This window comes from Microtus ochrogaster, linkage group LG5 (assembly GCF_000317375.1).
Source record: "Microtus ochrogaster isolate Prairie Vole_2 linkage group LG5, MicOch1.0, whole genome shotgun sequence".
Classification (NCBI taxonomy): Eukaryota; Metazoa; Chordata; class Mammalia; order Rodentia; family Cricetidae; genus Microtus; species Microtus ochrogaster.
In genome coordinates, this window is record NC_022031.1 from 34,637,275 (window position 1) to 34,656,804 (window position 19,530).

Below are 19,530 nucleotides of genomic sequence, written 5' to 3' on the forward strand. Positions count from 1 at the left end.
GGCTGGAACTAATGGGGCCAGGCAGTGTTTAAAAGAATGCAGTCTCCGTGTAATTATTTCGGGTAAAGCTAGCCTTAGGGGCGGCCGGGTGCCAGGGACGCAGCCCCGCCGCTCCTATTTCAACACATCTTCTGTAAGAATGGCCAAGATGGAAAAACACTGATGAAAACTTATGCTGGAGAGGTTGTGGTGTAAAAGGAACATTTCTGCATTGCTGGTAGGAATGCAAGCTGGTACAACCCCTTTGAATTTCAGTGTGGTGATTTCTCAGAAAATTAAGAAACAACCTTCCTCAAGACCCAATAATGCATCTTCTGGGTATATACCAAAAGGATGCTCAATCATGTCACAAGGACATGTGCTCAACTATGTTCATAGTAGCTTTGTTTGTCATAGCCAGAACCTGGAAACAACATAAATGCCCCTCGACTGAGGAATGGATAAGGAAAATGTGGTACATTTACACAATCGAGTACTACACAGCAGAAAAAAGCAATGATATCTTGAATTTTGCAGGAAAATGGATGGAGAGAGAAAGCATTATTTTGAGTGAGGTAACCCAGACAGAGAAAGATAATTATTATATGTACTCACTCATAGGTGGTATTTTAAACATAAAGCAAAGAAAACCAGGCTAAAAACCACAATCCCAGAGAATTTATACAACAATGAGGACACTGTGAGAGACTTACATAGATCTAATCTACATGGGAAGTAGAAAAAAACCAGATCTCCTGATTAAATTGGGAGCATGGTGACCTTGGGGGAAGGTTGAAGAGGGGAGGGGAGAGGCAGGGAGGAGAGCAGAGAAAAATGTAGAGCTCAATAAAAATCAATAAAAAAGAAATATGTAGCTAAACATACTTAAAAATAGCTTTGATTTGCATAAAATACAAGCTTTTAAACTCTTAAAATATATCAGACTCTCCATAAAGTATAGCTTGTTCTCTCCTTCACATTCACGGAGAAATATACTGCTTCTGTGATATATATTTTAACATGGTTTATTCATTTCATTGTTCAAATATGCTAAATTACCAATAGGCTTTCTTTAACCTCAATTACTTCATGAAACTTACATTAATTATTTTCTCTCTTTCTTGTAATACACAATACTGTTGTATTTATGAAGAAAGGACTTTATATAGCACAATTCTTTAGTGATATTTTGAAATTTCACCTCATGTACTCCAATGCTGCTCCTTCCATATCCTCCCCTCCCTTCTGCAGCATTCTCCCCTAAAGAAATCCTACAAATCAATTAATACACACACACACACACACACACACACACACACACACACACACACACTAAACCCCAAATGAAAATAATACATTTTGATAATATGAGCAAAGAGGTCAAAACCATGATGGGTACACCCACTGAAACAGTCTACCTGAGCTAATGGGAGCTCACAAACATGAGCTGTACTGGGATGGAACAAGCATAGGACCAAATTAGTCCCTCTGAATGTGGTTGACAGTTGCATGGCTGGGGCAGACTGAGGACCACTTGCAATGGCACCAGGATTTATCCCTACTGCTTGTACTGAATTTTTAGGAAGCTATTCTCTTTGAATGCGTACCATGCTTTTCTGTCTTTCCAACAACTCTTCTTCCTACTGGCTTCAGGAGCTGTTACTTCACTTATGTTTTGTCCAACAAGCCACGCCCAAACAATGTTTATTGCAATGAGTCTTTTTTCTGGTTCAAGGATTCTGGCACACCATTATAACTGGACTCTCACCAAAACTCCTTGTGGATATACTACTGTTTCTCTGAGTCATGGAGTTTCTGTGGTTGTTGTTCTGCTGTACCTTTGTGTCCTCCAGCAGGAATCGAAGGATAAATCTTAGGGTGAGCCAATCCAAGGCCTAGGATGTAGATCTGGTTCGTAGCTGATTTGTTTGATCAGGGCCACTGGGACTAACCTTTCAGACAAGTTGCAGAGCAGCTTTCCTAGGACAATATCCTCCAGGGCCACTTCTCCCATGCCCATGTAAAGGAGTGGAACCATCTCAGCTGAGTGGGTGTCCGCTCTCTCTCCCGTCTTTTTCTCTGGAGCCAGCTATCCCAGGGGCAGGGGGGAACAGGGCTGGTTCTGCACGGCCATTTGATTTCAATATGTGTGGTTCCTATGAGCTCTGTGGCAACACTGGTAATGGATTTCATCACAGACAATAGGTACAGCAGTAACCTTGACCCAGACAAGACCCTGAGCAGCATTTCGGGCATGGATGACACCATGGACCTGTGTTGCTGCATGGGCCACCCATATCAGTATGGCCCTCATGGCAGCACAGCCTTCAGGCACCAACATGGCCACAGGTTGTGACCTAGATCCCAGGCATTCATGTAGCCTGTGGAGTCACTATAGGCCATGATCATCAACAGAGACCCCGGCTGTGGTAGAACCACAGGCCCAGACATGGTTGCTATCAACACATTAGCAGCCTGAACTCAGATATCAGCAGGGAACCAGGTGTCAGTATAGTTCACACAAATTCGCATGGTCCCATCAAAGACATGGTCCTTGGACACCAACATGGTTCTAGGTGGCAGCCCAGATACACGGCATTGATAGTGCCCTTGAAGGCACCAGGAACCACAGACAGCAACAAAGACGTTTGGTACAGTGGAGTTACGGACCCAAACACGGTCCCAGCAGCATCAATGGCTCAGATGACACCATAATCCCAGGTAACACAGCAGGCCACTCAGCTTAGTATGGTCCCAGTGGCAGCACAGTTTCTAAGGATGTTGAACATTTCCTTAAGCATCTTTTGGAAATTTGAGATTCTTCTGTTGAGAACTCTCTGTTTATTTCTCTACCCAATTTTTTAATTGGGTTATTTGGAATTTTGATGTCTAGTTTCTTGAGTTCTTTATATATTTTGAAAATCAGTCCTCTGTCTGATGTGGGGTTAGTGAAGATCTTTTCTCATTCAGTACCCTTCCATTCCTGTCTTATTTATTGTGTCCTTTGCTCTACAGAAGCTCCTCAGTTTCAGGAGGTCCCATTTATTTATTGTTACTCTCAGTGTCTGTGCTGTTGGTGTTAAATTTAGGAAGTAGTCTCCCATGCCCTTGCATTTAAGGCTACTTCCCACTGTCTCTTCTATTAGGTTCAGTGTGGTTCGATTTATATTGAGGTCTTAAATCCATTTGGTCTTGAGTTTTGTGCATGGGGATGGATATGGATCTACTTTTATTCCTCTACAGGTTTACATGCAGTAATGCCAGCACCACTCGTTGAAGATGCTTTCTTTAATAAGTGGAGACTAGCTGTAAAACAAAGGATATTCAGCCTATAGTTTATGATGCTATGGAAGCTAAGTAACAAGGTGAACCCTAAGAAAAACATACATAGATCCACCTGCAATGGGGTAACAAACAAGATCTCCCAACAAAATTGGGAGCATGGAGGCTGGCAGAGAAGGGAGGGTGGAAGGGGAGAAGGAAGGGAGGGAGAAGGAGAACTTGAGGAAACAGAATAGTCAACGTGGGGGAAGAACAGAGATGAGAGCAAGAAAAGAGATATTTTGATTGAAGGAGCCATTATGGAATTAGCAAGAAACCTGGCACTAGAGAAATTCTCAGAAATCCACAAAGATGACCCAGGCTAAGACCCTAGCAATGGAGGAGAGAGTGTCTGAACTGGTATTGCTCTGTAGTCAGAATGATGAATATCTTAAATGCCACCATAGAACCTTCATCCAGAAGCTAATGGAAGGAGACGCAGAGACCCACAACAGAGCACTGGGCTGAGCTCCCAAAGTCCATTTGAAGATTACAAGGAGTGAGAATATGAGCAAAATACGTCCATAATGGGGACACACACTAAAACAGTTTACCTTAGCAAATAGGAGCTCACTAACTCCAGCTATAGAGAAGTAAGCAGCATGAGTCCAAACTAGGCCCTCTGAATGTGGGTAACAGTTGTATGGCTGGGGCAGACTGTGGGGCCACTGGCAGTGGCAGAGACTTGTCTCTAATGCTTGTACTGGCATTTGGGGAACCTGTTCTCTTTGGATGGATACCTTACTCAGCCTGGATATAGTAGTAAGGGCCTTGAACCTTCCCCAGCGCAGTGTGCTTATTTTCTCTGAGGAACGGATGGGGTGGAGGAGATGAAGGTAGCTAATTGGAGCAGGAGACAAGGAACAAGGACTGGCATATGGGATGGGGGATAGTTTGTTTTCTTTTTAATAAAATAAAATAAATTAAAAACTAAAATAAAACATAAGCTAAGAGACAGTATAACTGAATGAGTATAATATGTACTACTTAATACAAAAATTTTACAAAAACATTTCTATAGATAATGTTTCCATAAACTTATTTTGAAATATTGTAAAACCCATACTTTAAAATGTCAACATGTAAGACATAATTCTAGCTCTTGACTCTTACGTGTGAATGGTATTATGAATGTTTCATTTTCAGCTTTATAGTTATTCAGGAAGAGATATAAAATAGCTAAAGTAATTTAAATGCTAGACCTGCCTTAGTTACTTCCTCAGCCACAAACGACAATGCCCTCTATGGTTGTCTATGAAATTCAAGAGAAAGAACGCTGAGGTCTGGCTTAGACTTAAATTTAGATCAATGAAGTCTTCAGATGTAATCTTACAAAACAGAAGTCTGCAGGAACTTGATGTGTTCTGTTATAGTTTGGTATGTTCTGCTCATTAGACAAATGCTTGATAGCTCTTTTAAAAGCCTGTTTCATCACAGAACTCATAGACGTTCTGTATTATTCTGATAGCATTCAGAATGAACATTTAAACACCTAGCACAGAACACCATATCCATAGTTTCCTGTTTTATTCACAGGGAAGAAAGAACCTTTCATTCCAGAAAGAGCCATTTTGTTCTAGCGTGCATTACGTCCAAATCTTTGGATTTGTACCTTTGCCCTTTATTGTCTTATAGTCTCACACTGAGAGCACATCTTTGTCCTGCTGGTATTACCAGCTTCTTTTGTCTGTAACTGTAGATATATTTGACTATCATGCTTTGATACTTGTTCTGACTTTATCATTCCATATACATTTTATTTTTGTTCTCATAACTTTTCCTTCCATTTCCGTATGCCATGTGCCCCTCACGCATGTCACAAACGACCTCATCACACTTATTTCTTCTAATCCATTTTAAATGCTCTTCACTTGTGATCACCCCTTAACCCAGTTCTCTCATTTCATAGGTTCTCACAGATACATAAGGTAGAAATAGTTAACTGAAATCTCACCACCTTATGCAGCAAGTTTCATTAAGTATCATTTATTTTTTCTATAATAGTATGGATTGATAGATTGTATTTGAGGTAAAGCTGTTACCACAAGCTTGCAATTAGTCTCAGAGAAGACAAACTCTAGGAAAACATAGTGGCTCTCTTACAAGAAAAGAAAGAACATAGGTTCCATGACTGGGATCTGGAGAAGAGAATGACAAGGAAGAGCTTTTAAACATGTTTGAGTTTCAAAATTTACTGCAAAAATTTACAAAGTATGTGGAACCCACATTCAATGCATTTGTGCTATTTTCTAGTTAACACAAATCTCAGACTCTGTGTTTTGAATGTGTGTATTTTCCTGATGAGCTATTCCAGTTACTATGAGTTAGAGACTACTATTTTCCACTCATGTTGTGCTTTGTAGTATTTCGTAACAATTGTCAAATTTCATTTTAAAATTCTCACAATTATGTGTGCAAAAACCAACTAGAGCAATTAAAGATCAGCAGGGAACAGTTGCTTCTACACTTTCGTTATTTAAAATTCGAAAATAAAGGATATTATTAGAGGAAATATATTTTTTAAGTAAAAATGCTAGTGTCTCCTACTAAGTGCTGCAGGGTGTATGTGTAAAGGGTGTAAGGTTAGGCCATATCAGTGTGCACTACAGAAGACCAAACATGTCACTAGCAACTGAGCCACTGGTTTTAAAATTCAGCTGTCCAAATAGACTAATTTTCAACAGCCTTTCTTTATTATTTAATCATAGAAATGTGATACCTACTAGCATAGACTGTGGTTTCCTTCTGTTGCCTTCCTTCAGTGTTCACTTGAAACAGAAAATGACAACTTACACAAACTTGTAAAATATGACCTTCCCTACACCGTTCTCTTTAGGAAACTGACTGTATTTCTAAGTTATGTAAGATTTTGATTATTCTACTTTACAAGAATATAAGAATAAAAATGAGAAAAATTCTCTCATATGGTGAAAAATATAGCCCAGTAGTTGCTTGTAGATCCTTTCCAAATGAATTGGGATTAATGACAACATTAGCGAGGAAGCTACATTTCAGAGTCAATGGCTCACTCTCTTCTTACTCTAACCTACTGCTAGTATTTTATACTGTAGCTATTGATTAAAATGTATTTTAAGACTTTAGATAACAGTGTAGATTGAGTAAACATTTAATTATTTAAAATATTTGGTAAAATAATTAAAATAGGGTCTATTAACATATTTCCATGCTACACTTCTAATAATAATATTGTAATTTAAATATACATATTTTTAGTTTACTCTTTATAAGTGATATTATTCATTAATTAAAAATATCTGCCTTTTATAAGCAAAAAGGTAAAGGTGTTTAATAATTTTATGCCTTTCAGTGATTTATTAAAGTTTAAACAAAACATTTGTTCTTTTCTTAGCAAGTATTTCAAATAGTCTCATTTGTTGGCTACAATATCATTAATTGTTCTTGAACCTATTTTTATTTGTTCTACAATCTTTTCTGCAATAATTTTTCAAAACTATACTTATGCTCAAATACATATTGGATATCACAATGGCATATTATGTTTGGGACTGTGAGAACACAGTTTTAATGATAGTTTAGTTTTAATGATAGATTTTAATGATAGTTTCAAGTCTGGAGTAAAGGGAGGATTTAGCAGATACAGAAGTAGATAACAGTGTAGTCAGAGAATCAGATATTATCCCTATGGGGCTTCAAACCAAGTAAGATAGCAAGAATCGAGTAATCGATTCTTCCATAGTAATGGAGAGTGCGTGCCTCTGCCAACATCTCCATTCTGTCCTGGTACAACAAGGTATAGACTTTCAGACTCCAGAACAAGGAAAGAATAAGTTTTATGACAGTGATAATTTATTACAGAGGTCAAAGCATGTTAATATAATCTTAGTATACCATTTAACACTGGGAATAATCAGACTTTCTGTAACAAACTGGTGGATGCAATCTATAATTATCTTTATATTTAGGAATATATGTGACTACTTGTCACATATCTTTACTCATGTCCTCTGATACTGTGACTCCTAGGAGAAAAATCTTGAGAAGGAACATATTTCTTAAGAATAGAAAAAAAAAGAATTTACAGGTAAAAAACATGGGAGCTTTCTTAAAGCTCCTGTTGCTATTTTTAACGTCAATCCCTACTATCTAAAACCTGTGTTCTTTTGGATCCTTAAAATTTGAAAGAAAGGGTAAAACATCAGGCAACTAAAGAGAAAGAGTATGAAAATGAAGGAAAACAGAAAGGCAAGCAATATGAGATGGTGTGTGGGTCTGTGCTTGGCACAAAATAATGGGAGATGTTGTGTGGGTCTGTGCTTGGCACAAACTAATTGCTACTCTGTTTACATCAGGCAGAGCTGAAGATCAATAAGGAGCTGGAATGAAAACAGATCTTTCATGAGAGAAAAATTTCACTTATGTTATATTATTTTTTTAAAAAAATTGATATAAGGGAATGTATTCTAGAAGAAATAATGAATTATTGCAATATTTCTGATATTTCCATTAGTTGGTGTTCTTTCAGTTTCCATTGTCTTACTTATTTTATCCAAATACTGCTTTGGACTGACTTTGCTTTCTGTCACTCAAGCGTTGATGAAAATGTATCAGTTTTCCAAGTGGAGACTGGATTGTGTTTTATAAAACCTGTTGGTCTCTGTAATATTTTACATTTATTTTATTTATTTATTTTTTTAATTTATTTATTAAGAATTTCTGCCTCCTCCCCGCCACCGCCTCCTATTTCCCTCCCCCTCCTCCGATCAAGTCCCCCTTCCTCATCAGCTCAAAGAGCAATCAGGGTTCCCTGACCTGTGGGAAGTCCAAGGACCGCCCACCTCCATCCAGGTTTAGTAAGGTGAGCATCCAAACTGCCCAGGCTCCCACAAAGCCAGTACGTGCAGTAGAATCAAAAACCCATTGCCATTGTTCTTGAGTTCTCAGTAGTCCTCATTGTCTGCTATGTTCAGTAAGTTCCGAGACAGGGTTTCTCTGTGGCTTTGGAGCCTGTCCTGGAACTAGCTCTGTAGACCAGGCTGGTCTCGAACTCAGAGAGATCCGCCTGCTGGGATTAAAGGCGTGTGCCACCATCGCCTGGCTATTTTATTTTCTGAAAGACAAATCTATAAAAGATAATACTGATCAAGACTTTCCACACTTAGGAGAGGAGACCCAGATGATGCAGCCTAGATGGACCCCGAAAGCCTCTTTGCTGTATTCTACTATTCACGATACGAGGAAGTATTCTGCAAGCTCTCACAGGAGACAACCAATGCATAATTCTGGCCCCTGCAACACCTGTGAACCACAAACAGTTATCAGCCTGGCAAGATGACTTTAAAGGTGAAATACATGGCACTCAGTGGTGGTAACCAAGAGCTATCTAATTCAACTTAAGGCGCACTTAACATGGGAAATCTTCCCTTGTACTATAAACCTAGGTAATTTTTCATGGCTGGTGAAGTCATGGAGTCTTGGGAAAGGATCTATTTGCTCCACCAATAGAATTTTTTTACTGCATTTTAAATCTTACTTTTGTACTCACAGTTAAGTTTAGTTTCCACCCCAAACCATAATCTTCTCTACAACAAATAGAGGTCACTATGATTCTATTTGATTCTATTTCTTTTTTTTTTTTTTTTTTTTTTTTTGGAGCCTGTCCTGGAACTAGCTCTGTAGACCAGGCTGGTCTCGAACTCACAGAGATCCGCCTGCCTCTGCCTCCTGAGTGCTGTATGATTCTATTTCTTAAAAGCATGTCCCTTCTCATCTTCTTTCCCTTCCCATTATTCTTTATTTTTTTCCATTTATTGTTTATCCAGTGTCACTTAGTTTTCTGAAGTCTTTTCTACTTTCAGTCACATTTGGGAATTATGGAATAGACAGCTGACAATTTCTAATTTGTTTTAGTTTTGATCTTTCGTGAAGCCTTTAAGGACAGATTTCTGTACCAACTTCAGGACAGCAAAAATAGTGAAAGTCAGTTTATTAGTTTGTTTTGATTTTACATACATGCCTACCATACCGCCATAAACACACACACACACACACACACACACACACACACACACACACCTATAAACTCATTTTAAAATCCACTAAAATCTTGTGAATAGTTCCAAGGAAACAAAGATAAGGATGTTGGAAAAAGACAGCAATGAAAAGAGTATGAATTGAAATGATCAGTAAATCAAATGTTTGAATTATGCCATTACTAGATTTTTTGTGTTTAATGTGAGTTCTTTCACAAGTCATTTCTGAATCCTGCATATTCTTTAGTTTCTTTCCACATTCCCGATATGATGCATCTGCTTTTCTCACCTATTTGACTAATATGACTTGGAGGTTGAAAGATGTTCTAGAATGAAAATTCTTTGAAGTCATTTTGTGTAATCATCTCAATTTTTATGGATAAGATGATGAAAGTCAAGAAACTGGCCCCAAACATCCTTGTTACCAGAAAAGTAGCAACGTCTAGCACATGGCTCTTAAAAGAGATCTCTGTTAGCCTGCATGTTTCTTCTCATTTCTCTTCTGTATCTAGACCAGGCTCATTTCTTTCTGATGTTTAAAATATAATGTATGTTTCTTATGGTCTTGGGATGGACTTAGGAGGACAAATATTCTTTTTGTGAGAAAATGATGGCAGAAATAAAACCACTGGTTGTGAAACACTTTGTTGTTACAAAGGCCAGACATTTGCCTGTGCTGAGGTGGTTCATGTCCCACAGAAAAACAATGTGTGCTTTTGAGCCATCAGCTTTTATTACACTCATAAATCATAAGGACTAGAAAGAAGGAGGATTCCATATTCTTAGCTTTTATTTATTCCCTCAAAGAAAGACCAAGATATTTAAGTCCTTTGCTTCTTTCTAGTCTTCCATTACAGGGAGTTCTATCCAATATCGTCTATCTAGTTTCTTATACTCAGTCTTTCCAGCAATATATGGATATTTGTTTTCTTCATTACTTTTCACAAATGAACACATGAAAGAAAATGCTGATCTCTGGGTAAAAATCGGAACTGCTGCATCTGTGCTAAGAATGGTTAAACTAGAGACCCATAACTAGAAAATAAGAAACAGAGAGAGACTGTGAAGCACTGAGTCCAATGTCTTCATCATACCCTCTCCGTAAGCTCTGAGATCTGTGCCAAAGAGGAGACCCAAAGACGGCAAGAGCTAGAGGTGACGGATGACTCAAAGGAAAAAGTGTCCTCTAGAAAGGACAGGATTGATGCCTATATGAACTCACAGATTCTGTGGCAGCATACACATGAACGGAACAGTTTCAAGCCAGACAGGTCTCAAACACTGAGACAGTGACAGAGTCATAGAGTCACATACCAAATTAAGAATCTGTTTGCAAATGATATCCAATGGCAAAGGGAAAATCAAGAGTCTCACTAAGTATACCAGTCACATCAAGACAGTTCCCACACCCCATGCCCCCAAATACTTGATCAACACAAAGTGACTTAATGTTTTTAATGAATCTTTCTTTATTTTCTTTGTTTTATCATTCTAGGTCTTACTTGTTTTTAGTTTTTTTTTGTTTCTATTTTCATTTTTGAGGTTTTTCTTTTATTGTTTTCCTATAATATATATTTCATGAAATTAATGTATCATATTTTTGAAAGAAGGTACATATATTTGGGTGGGTAGAGAGATGGGGAAGCTTTAGGAGGAGTTTGGGGAGGGGGAGTCATGACCAAAAGACATTCAATAAATATGGTTTTTACAATATCAAAAATAATTAAAAACTTAACAAGAATGAAGTGATTCACTATTTTGACAAACCCTAGAGTCAAAGACATCAGGCGAATATAAAATCTTATGAAGGACAGTTGTTTTATTCTTACTTTCTAATGTATCATTTTTTGTTAAATTGCTTTCTATATCTAATATGGATAAAAACAATAAAACAGGTTAATATTTTCTCCTTGAGAATGTTATGATATAGCAATAAGTGAAAATATCAAAGACACACTTTCTCCATATTTATCATTACCTACTGCATTGCACCTACACTGTTATGAACTCAGGATTTAACTGATAAGGAAACTTATCAGACATATTAACTAATTTGTGCCGAAACTGCATGTTTATGGCTACTGCTCTCAGACCAACCAAATTATGTGTGTGAATTAATTCAACTTCCCTCCTTTCTACTTAAACTGCTAAAGAGAATATACTGTACATGATCATTTATTATCTCAGATGATTTATGCTTAGTTTATATAAATAGTTATACAGTTTAATGATATTTCTCATAATAAATACCTTTTGGAAGCATTTATTTCTTTTAGAAGAATATTTATTTAAAATATCTGTAAAATACATATCACTATGAATTCATTATATCCCATTTAAAAAGCAATAATATACTTGGGCCTTAAAATATTCATTATGCTAATATCTATAATAGAAAAATTGAAACATGAGTACTCATTGAAGAAATGAATTATGACATCTCTATATTTACCATATATAAAATATTACACAGGTATTATAAAAAAACTTTTGAGAAATTTTAAAACTAAAGGGTCATTAGCCTCATCCTACATTTAATGAAATATTTATGCTGAGTGAATATAATATTGGTCAATGTAAGTGTTTCATGCAACTTATTATATTCAGACATATAAACACATCTCCATGGAAAAGAATTAAGAGTAGTTCAGAAAAAAAAATGCTTTGTATGGCAGCCACTACTTAAGAATCAGAAAATCTTTTGTGGAGAGCTTTCTTCCATTGTTTAATTTTTGTGTACAAAACTAATGACATTTGTTTTGCTGGAACATTCTGAATATAGTTTTTTCCTTAATAATGTAAGCAGTTTTATCAAATCTATAAAACATAAATTGATCTCTTACTCAATATACTTAGCTGATTTTTAGTCTCTATTGGATTTGTCTCAGAGAAATTTTCTTATATAGTATTTAAATAAAGCTTGTCTTTAGTTATCAATTGAAATATGAAAATATAAATTCTGCTCTAAAAATTGAGTAAAACATAAAAGCATTAGTCTTTCCATGACAACACAATAGATAAAATATATAAACACATAAAAATTATGTGGAAATTGATGGATCACGCAACCAACACAATTCGAAATGATTGTGAACCCTTAAAATGAAGGAATACCATATGAAATTAAACTGACATAGTTTAAAGTTGATTAGGCATATTGTAGGAAATAAACTGTATATTATGAATAAATAAAGTCTCCTGTTCACTACATCTGATGCACTCTCAAAAATCGTCTCTCTTCACAGTGAAATTAATGGTAGGAATGACACTTCTGTAGACTGTTATCAGAGTTATTAAAACAATAAGCAAATGCATTTCATGTAATGGTAACTAGTATATTTCAGAAGTGTTCCTGGGGCTGCATTTCACAGTTGTATAACCTATAAAATGACTGCCAGTTTCCACATAATAATATTAAGCTCACCAATCACTTTCAGGAACATTCTAGATAGACATAATTTTCTTAAACTTGCCTAAGGTATATAAGTAGAAATCTTAAGGCAATTCTGCCTGAGCTTCACTTCTGTTGTTGTTGCAAATACACTGACAAAAGGGCACCCACTTAGGTGAGGAAGTATTTATTCAGTGTTCTTTCAGGGTATCGCCCATCAGGGAGGTGACACTGAAGCAGGAGCACACACTAGTTACATAACACCCACAGCCAAGGGCAGAGAGAAATAAAGGCATATGTGTTGCTGCGCTATTATTATTATTATTATTATTGTTGTTGTTGTTGTTGTTGTTGTTGTTGTTATTTTCTTCTTCTTTTTAGTTCAGATGCTACCCTGGGGAATAGGATTAAGTGTGATGAGTTTAATATTACTAAATTAATTAATAATCGAGGCAAAAGCCCAAAGGCATGTTCATAGGCTGACCTAATTTAGTCATTTTCTCATGACACGCTCTCCCCAAATGTTTCCAGATTGTGTCTACTTGTCTATTTGTTTAAAAGGATCACTTTAAAACATATAACTTCCCACTTCTTGTACCTAAAGTCTCGCATTATTATCATAATATAAATCCCTAAAAAAATTCAACTAATTTTTGATCAAGAAGCAAAATATACCCACTGGGGGGGAGGGGGAAGAGAACATCCACAAAAACTTGTGTTTGACAATCTGAATGAATACCTACATGTAGAAGAATTCAAATCATCCATATATATCACCCACATAAAACTCACCTCCCAATGAGTGGAAGACCTCAACATCAAACTGGATACACTGAACCTGATAGAAGAGAAAGTGGGGAATACCTTTGATCACATTGGCAGAGGAAAAGAATTTCTAAGCAGAACACCATTTTCATAGGTCCTAAGAACAACAATTAACAAAGAGGATCTTATGAAACAAAAATCATCTAGATAGGTAAAGATACCATCATTCAAACATCAGCAGCCTACATAATGGGAAAATATTTTTAACAACTTCACATCTGATAGAAGACTGTTTACAAAAGTATATAAAGAACTCAAAAAATTGGATATCAAATAAACAAATAACTCTATTAAAAATGAGGTCCAGCCAGACTTTGGTGGCACATACCTTTAATCCCAGAACTTGGGAAGCAGAGGTGGTCAGACCTCTGTGAGTTCAAGGCCAACCTTGTTTACAAGAGCTAGTTCCAGGATAGACTCCAAAACTACAGAGTAACCCTGTCTTGAAGAACAAAAACAAAAAGAAATTCTTTTTTTAAAAATGGTGTACAGATCAAAATAGAAAATTCTCAATAGAGGGAAATAGGATGGGTGAGAAACACTTAAATGTTCAATATCCTTAAAATTAATGCCAACTTCACATCAAACCTATAACTGCCACTGTTTGATTGACTGCTCGCCAGATACTGGATAGTTCCAAGACCTAGGGTAAAATCAAATATTACTGGCCTTTAAAAAAATAACTAGTAATAAAATAACTCCTAATGACATTATGCTATCCTTACACATCTGGGATTTGCTCCCCCATTAGCAGAGAAGCTTTGCCCTGCAGCAGATTAGAATGAATAAAGAGACTTACAGCGAGACACTTTCCAGAAAATAAAAGACTTTAAAACACTCAGTCCCTTTGAGGCAGGACCTGCAAAGTTCTTTACCATGTTCTCTTCACATATACAGTGGATTCCAGCTTAATGCTTACGAGATTACTGAGTGTGTGGAAACAAGTAGGTCTCTGATTCTTATGCCTTCTCATTGGCTCCTTTCCTTCTCTGACTTTACTTTATTCAACTCCAATGTGTTATGTCCTTTTAAATCACTTATACTATATTATATTATTGCCATTTATACACTTTTTGTTTTGTAATGAAAGACTGAATGGGAGTCAAGTTTGATTGTAGGAGAGTTCGGAGAAACTGGGAGAGGTAGAGGTAGGGAAAATTGTAATCGGGATATATTTATTATCTGATAAAAATTCCAATCTAAATAAAAGGAAAAAAGCATAGCAATAAAATGATTCCTAATGACATTTTGCTCTACTCATAATAGATCAAGGCCTTATACTGCCATTATAAGACAAAATTTCTCCTGTAGCAGATGGAAACATCACAGACACCCACAATCAGACATTATGTGGAGAATGAGAGACATTGAAAGAAAATGGGAAAATCCCTAAATTCATCAAATCCCTCCTCTTAGGGCTCAGGGAAGCCTGCACAAAAGGAGTTGGAAATAATGTGAGAGTTAAAGGGAATGAAGGACACCAGGAAACAAAGCCCTTTAACTCAACATGACACATGCAAATATGAACTCCCAGAGCCTGTGGCAGCATGCCCAGGGCCTGCCCGCTATGGTTCTTCACCATACGGTGTTCAAGAGTGAAAAGGAGAACTGAACACATCCCCATCACTGCCACAGAAGCAATCTCCAACTGACAGTCACTGCCAAATGAAAAATTAATTTCCTCCAAGGGAGTCTCTCTGGGGCAAGAATCTACTCTTTAGGGTAGACTGCATGCCCACCTGTTGGTGTGTAAAAGAAAACAAACTCAATAGCACGCTTGGAGGTCCTTTGTGTACTTTTTACGGTTTACAGTTTAGTGTTTCAAGGGAGCCGGGAGTGTGTAAATGAGTGAGGTTTGGATTTTGTGCCTTTTCTTGAGCTCTTTCCTTCTGTTTCTTTTTTTTTTGTCCAATTCTGATGGGTCTGGTTTTTTTTAACTTATTTTATTTTATTATTATTTCTTAGAAGTTTTTTCATATTCTAGTGAAAGGCATAAAGGGGTGGATCTAGATGGAATATCAAGCAGAAGGAATCCTGAGGAAAGATAAAAAGCATAGTTAGTATGCATTTTGTAAGGAAAAATATTTTGATGCATGTATATATATACATATATATACACATATATATTTCCTTTTGTTATATATATATCACATTAAATACATACGTACTCATATATTTGTGTGTATTTTACATTCCAAATTTAAAATTGTTCAAAGTCTTTCATGATTTTAACACATTTAAAGATCAAATTATCCTTAACATTCCAATATCTCTTAGCTATAAAATAAAAAAATTCATATACTTATTCCAAAAGTAAAGGTCTATGATATAGTAAATGTTTAAAACCAAAATCCAGATGTGCAAATGCTAAATACTTTAGCTCAAAGTCTGACATCTGGAACTCAGTCACCTTCTTGACTTCAATTGGCTTGGGCAGCCTTACCTCTCCTGTTTGGCCAACATGACATACAGCTTCCCTCTTCAGGTTGCTTTTTTAACACCTATGATGCTTCTTTATGGACATCCCACCATCCTGGCAACTTCAAAATACTTGGGTCTTTATTACAACTGAGACTTCACCTTCATCTATGACAAAAAAATTTCACTTACAGGAGGAAGGTTATTTCAGTCCACAGTTCCAGTTTATAATCTCTCATTGAAGTAAAATCAAGATAAGAACTCAAGTCTACAGTCACAAAGTTTCTACAGTCAAAAAGAAAAATAAAAAAGTGAATTTATGCTGCTTGCTTGATTTCTTCACTTATATAGTTCAAAGTCAAGTTCAAGAAACTGTACCAACTACTATGTGTTGGGTCTTTTTTCGTGAACAATAATGGCCTTCTCTTACATATATGCCAAGATCCCAACCTTAATTAGACAATTTCCCATTGAGCATCCTAAGTAATCCTATTTTGTGTCAAGTTGACTGTTAAAACTATCTGGCACATATTTCAATTTCTTACCCCATTATCATTTGCTTCCACTAGAAATGCTGGTCAAATACACTAGAGTACACAGATTTGTGTAGATTCCTAACTGATTGAATGAACAGAGATACCAAAGAAAACCTTCTCACAATCTCAGTAAATTTATATACAAGTAATGTAGGATTTACATAGTACATATTTATAAACTGGTGTGCTTTCTTTTCCACAGCAATTGACCACCTACCAAAGATCATCATTATTACCATTGATAGGTTAATGATCACACCAGGAAAATGAACACACTACTTTGAATTTACAAGAGAAAGAATTCTCCTGATTCCACACTTCTGCCTTATTTATTTTTGAGATAAATTTGAGAAGTGGGTACTGCTCTGTGTCCACCTAATGCAGTTACAAGGAGACTGATACTTGAAGGACAAAACAGATCTTAATTTCTTTCACTTTCCTGACAAATTCACTTGGAAGTCACGGGCATACTGACTATGGAGTTCAAGATTCCTGTAAGGTTGACCCTGATGTCTACACTTCAAGTCATTATATAGGGATTCTGCTACATATTAGATCAGTGCCAATACTTACTAAATTGAAGAAGAGAGAAACTTTTGATTTTCATACCTACGGACATATAGCACATGTAATTATTTGGTGATCAATTAGAAATCAATGAATTTACTAAGATAATAGAATATTTATATAGGAGACATAGAAAGATTAGATGTATTTTAATTTTCAAAGACTTGCAGTGGTATATTATATCTGTATTTTCATAAATAAATCTTGCCTGAAAATCAGCATCAAAGCTAAGCCACTAGAAGTCAGGCAATGGTGGCACACACCTTTAATTCCAGGATTTGGGAAACAGACAAAGTCAGATGAATTTCTGTGAGTTCAAGGCTACTGATACAAGATCAATATAGATACAAACCCAGGCGGTAGTGATTTATACCTTAATCCCAGTCTTAGGGAGTCACATGCCTTTAATCCCAGCACTAGAGGGGATTAAAGATGAGAGGAGAGAGAGGCTTAGTCTGTTATAGTCTGCGTTCAACCAACCTTGGTAAAGGCAAGACTTCTCTAGTGGCTTGCCTGCTTCTCTGGTGTTTGGGTTGAACCCCAATATCTGACTCTAGGTTTTGTTATTCATGCTACAGACTTAAAGTTTTGGCCTCTAATTGTATTATAAATTTGTAGTAATCTAAACAATTAAATATGCAATGCTTTGAAATCAATTTCAGATAATTCTGCCTTGATCCCAAATAGTTATTAAGAAATATTTGTGGTATGTTTTATATGTAATATCATCTTATTTTACTGAATATAAAATTGTAAGGTCACCTTTTTCTACTAAATGAAAAAAATGGGCACTGAGTGAGACATTGAATCACATAAAACTGAAAACTCATGAAAAGTTGTAAATTAGAAATAATTTCATATAACTTAGCATTTCTATTGAACCCAGCTACGTGGGCTTTCTTTCCAGTGCAATGCAGTTAGTTTACATAAAAAACTTTGTGTGTTAAAGGAATACAAATGGTAGCCTTTTGAAGGCAAATTACATAAGAACACAGCAGCCCCAAATAGGAGTGGTGAGTCAGGTTTCCATTTAATCTTCGTCTTTTGAACAAAGTGTACCATAAAGACACTTATCTAGACTGTTTACTTTGTTAAGGAAGTTTTTGGGTGCAGTAATGTCACTTTGATCCTTCCATTATTTGAAATGATTTTAGTTTATTTATTATTAATTTTTCTTTTATGCGCTATAGTATTTTGCCCTGGGTGTTGGGTTCTGTGGACCTGGAGTTACAAAGAGTTGTGAACTACCATGGTGATGCTGGGAATTGAACCCAGGTCCTCTGGAAAAATAGTCAGTGCTCTTAACTGCTGAGCCATATTTCAGTTTTGAATAATCACTTGTGTAATCTACTTCACTCCCTTAAGTGTTCTGGCTCCTAGAACTGAAGATTATTGTAATACAGACTTAAAAGATTGATACTGAAGTAGTAATAGATTTTTAGCATGGTGAAGGCAATTAAATGTAACAATGAGTCTCTCTAATTGGTTCCTAATAAATTTATTTCTCTAATTATGCAACAAATGCTTATTAAATGCCTATTACATGCAAGTTGCAGAACATAATTTATTCTGCCAAAAGAGAAATAGCATCTATTTCATTGGCTGATTAATTACTCCTGATCTTTGCTACAAATTCTGTGACCACCACATGGAAACTTTATTCAGGAAATATCAACTAAAGAAAAATATATAAGAATATAGAATTAAGGTATAGAGAAGAAGAAAAGGGACCAAGAGAAGTAAATTCTATCATGGCTAGCATCTGACTAGATATTATAACTCAGTAATTGCTTGCAATATTGCAGTAATTATGTGGGATTATGATACTTTGTATACCTCATATACTGATCCTCCTTATATACATGTCTAGGGGCTTAGCTGCATGTTCTATAATTCATATTTTCTTTAAATTAGTGGTTATATGTTAATATCTTTTTGACTGATCATGAGAAATAGACTTAGAAATGAAAGTTTTTGGTGCTGCGGGACAATCTTTTTCTGCTCTATATTATGTATTACTCTCATTAAAAGACTGACCAATGACTAGGCAGCGTTTTCTGGACAGGAAGAATGCAGAAAAGAAGAGCAGAGTTTTAGAAGTCAAAAGAGCATGGACAAAGAGCTAGAGATAGATGCAATATGAATATAAGGCACTGAACCACATGGTGGAACAAAGATAAAAAATGGGATAATTTAAGATGCAAAAGCTAGTTAGCAATAAGCCTAAGCTTTTGGCCAAAAACTTATAATTAATAAGTCTCACTATGTTTATTTGGGAGTGGCTGGAAGGACAGAACTGACTAGGACACCTGATTTAAAAAAAAAAAAAACCTTTTCCTAACTCTTGATATAGTTTAAGTTCTTTAAGCATACTAATTTTATTATCTTCTCTATTTTTTGACTTTTTCTTTTTTTTTATTGAGAAAAGGAAAAAAAAAGTTTCCCCCTCCTCCCAGTCTCCCATTTCCCTCCCCCTCCTCCC

At 36.1% G+C, this 19,530-nt stretch overlaps 1 pseudogene; it reads left to right on the plus strand.

Annotated features, from left to right (window-relative positions):
* Positions 1–2,161: 2,161 nt before the first annotated feature.
* LOC101992047 overlaps positions 2,162–19,530 on the plus strand; it is a 142,062-nt pseudogene continuing 124,693 nt past the window's right edge.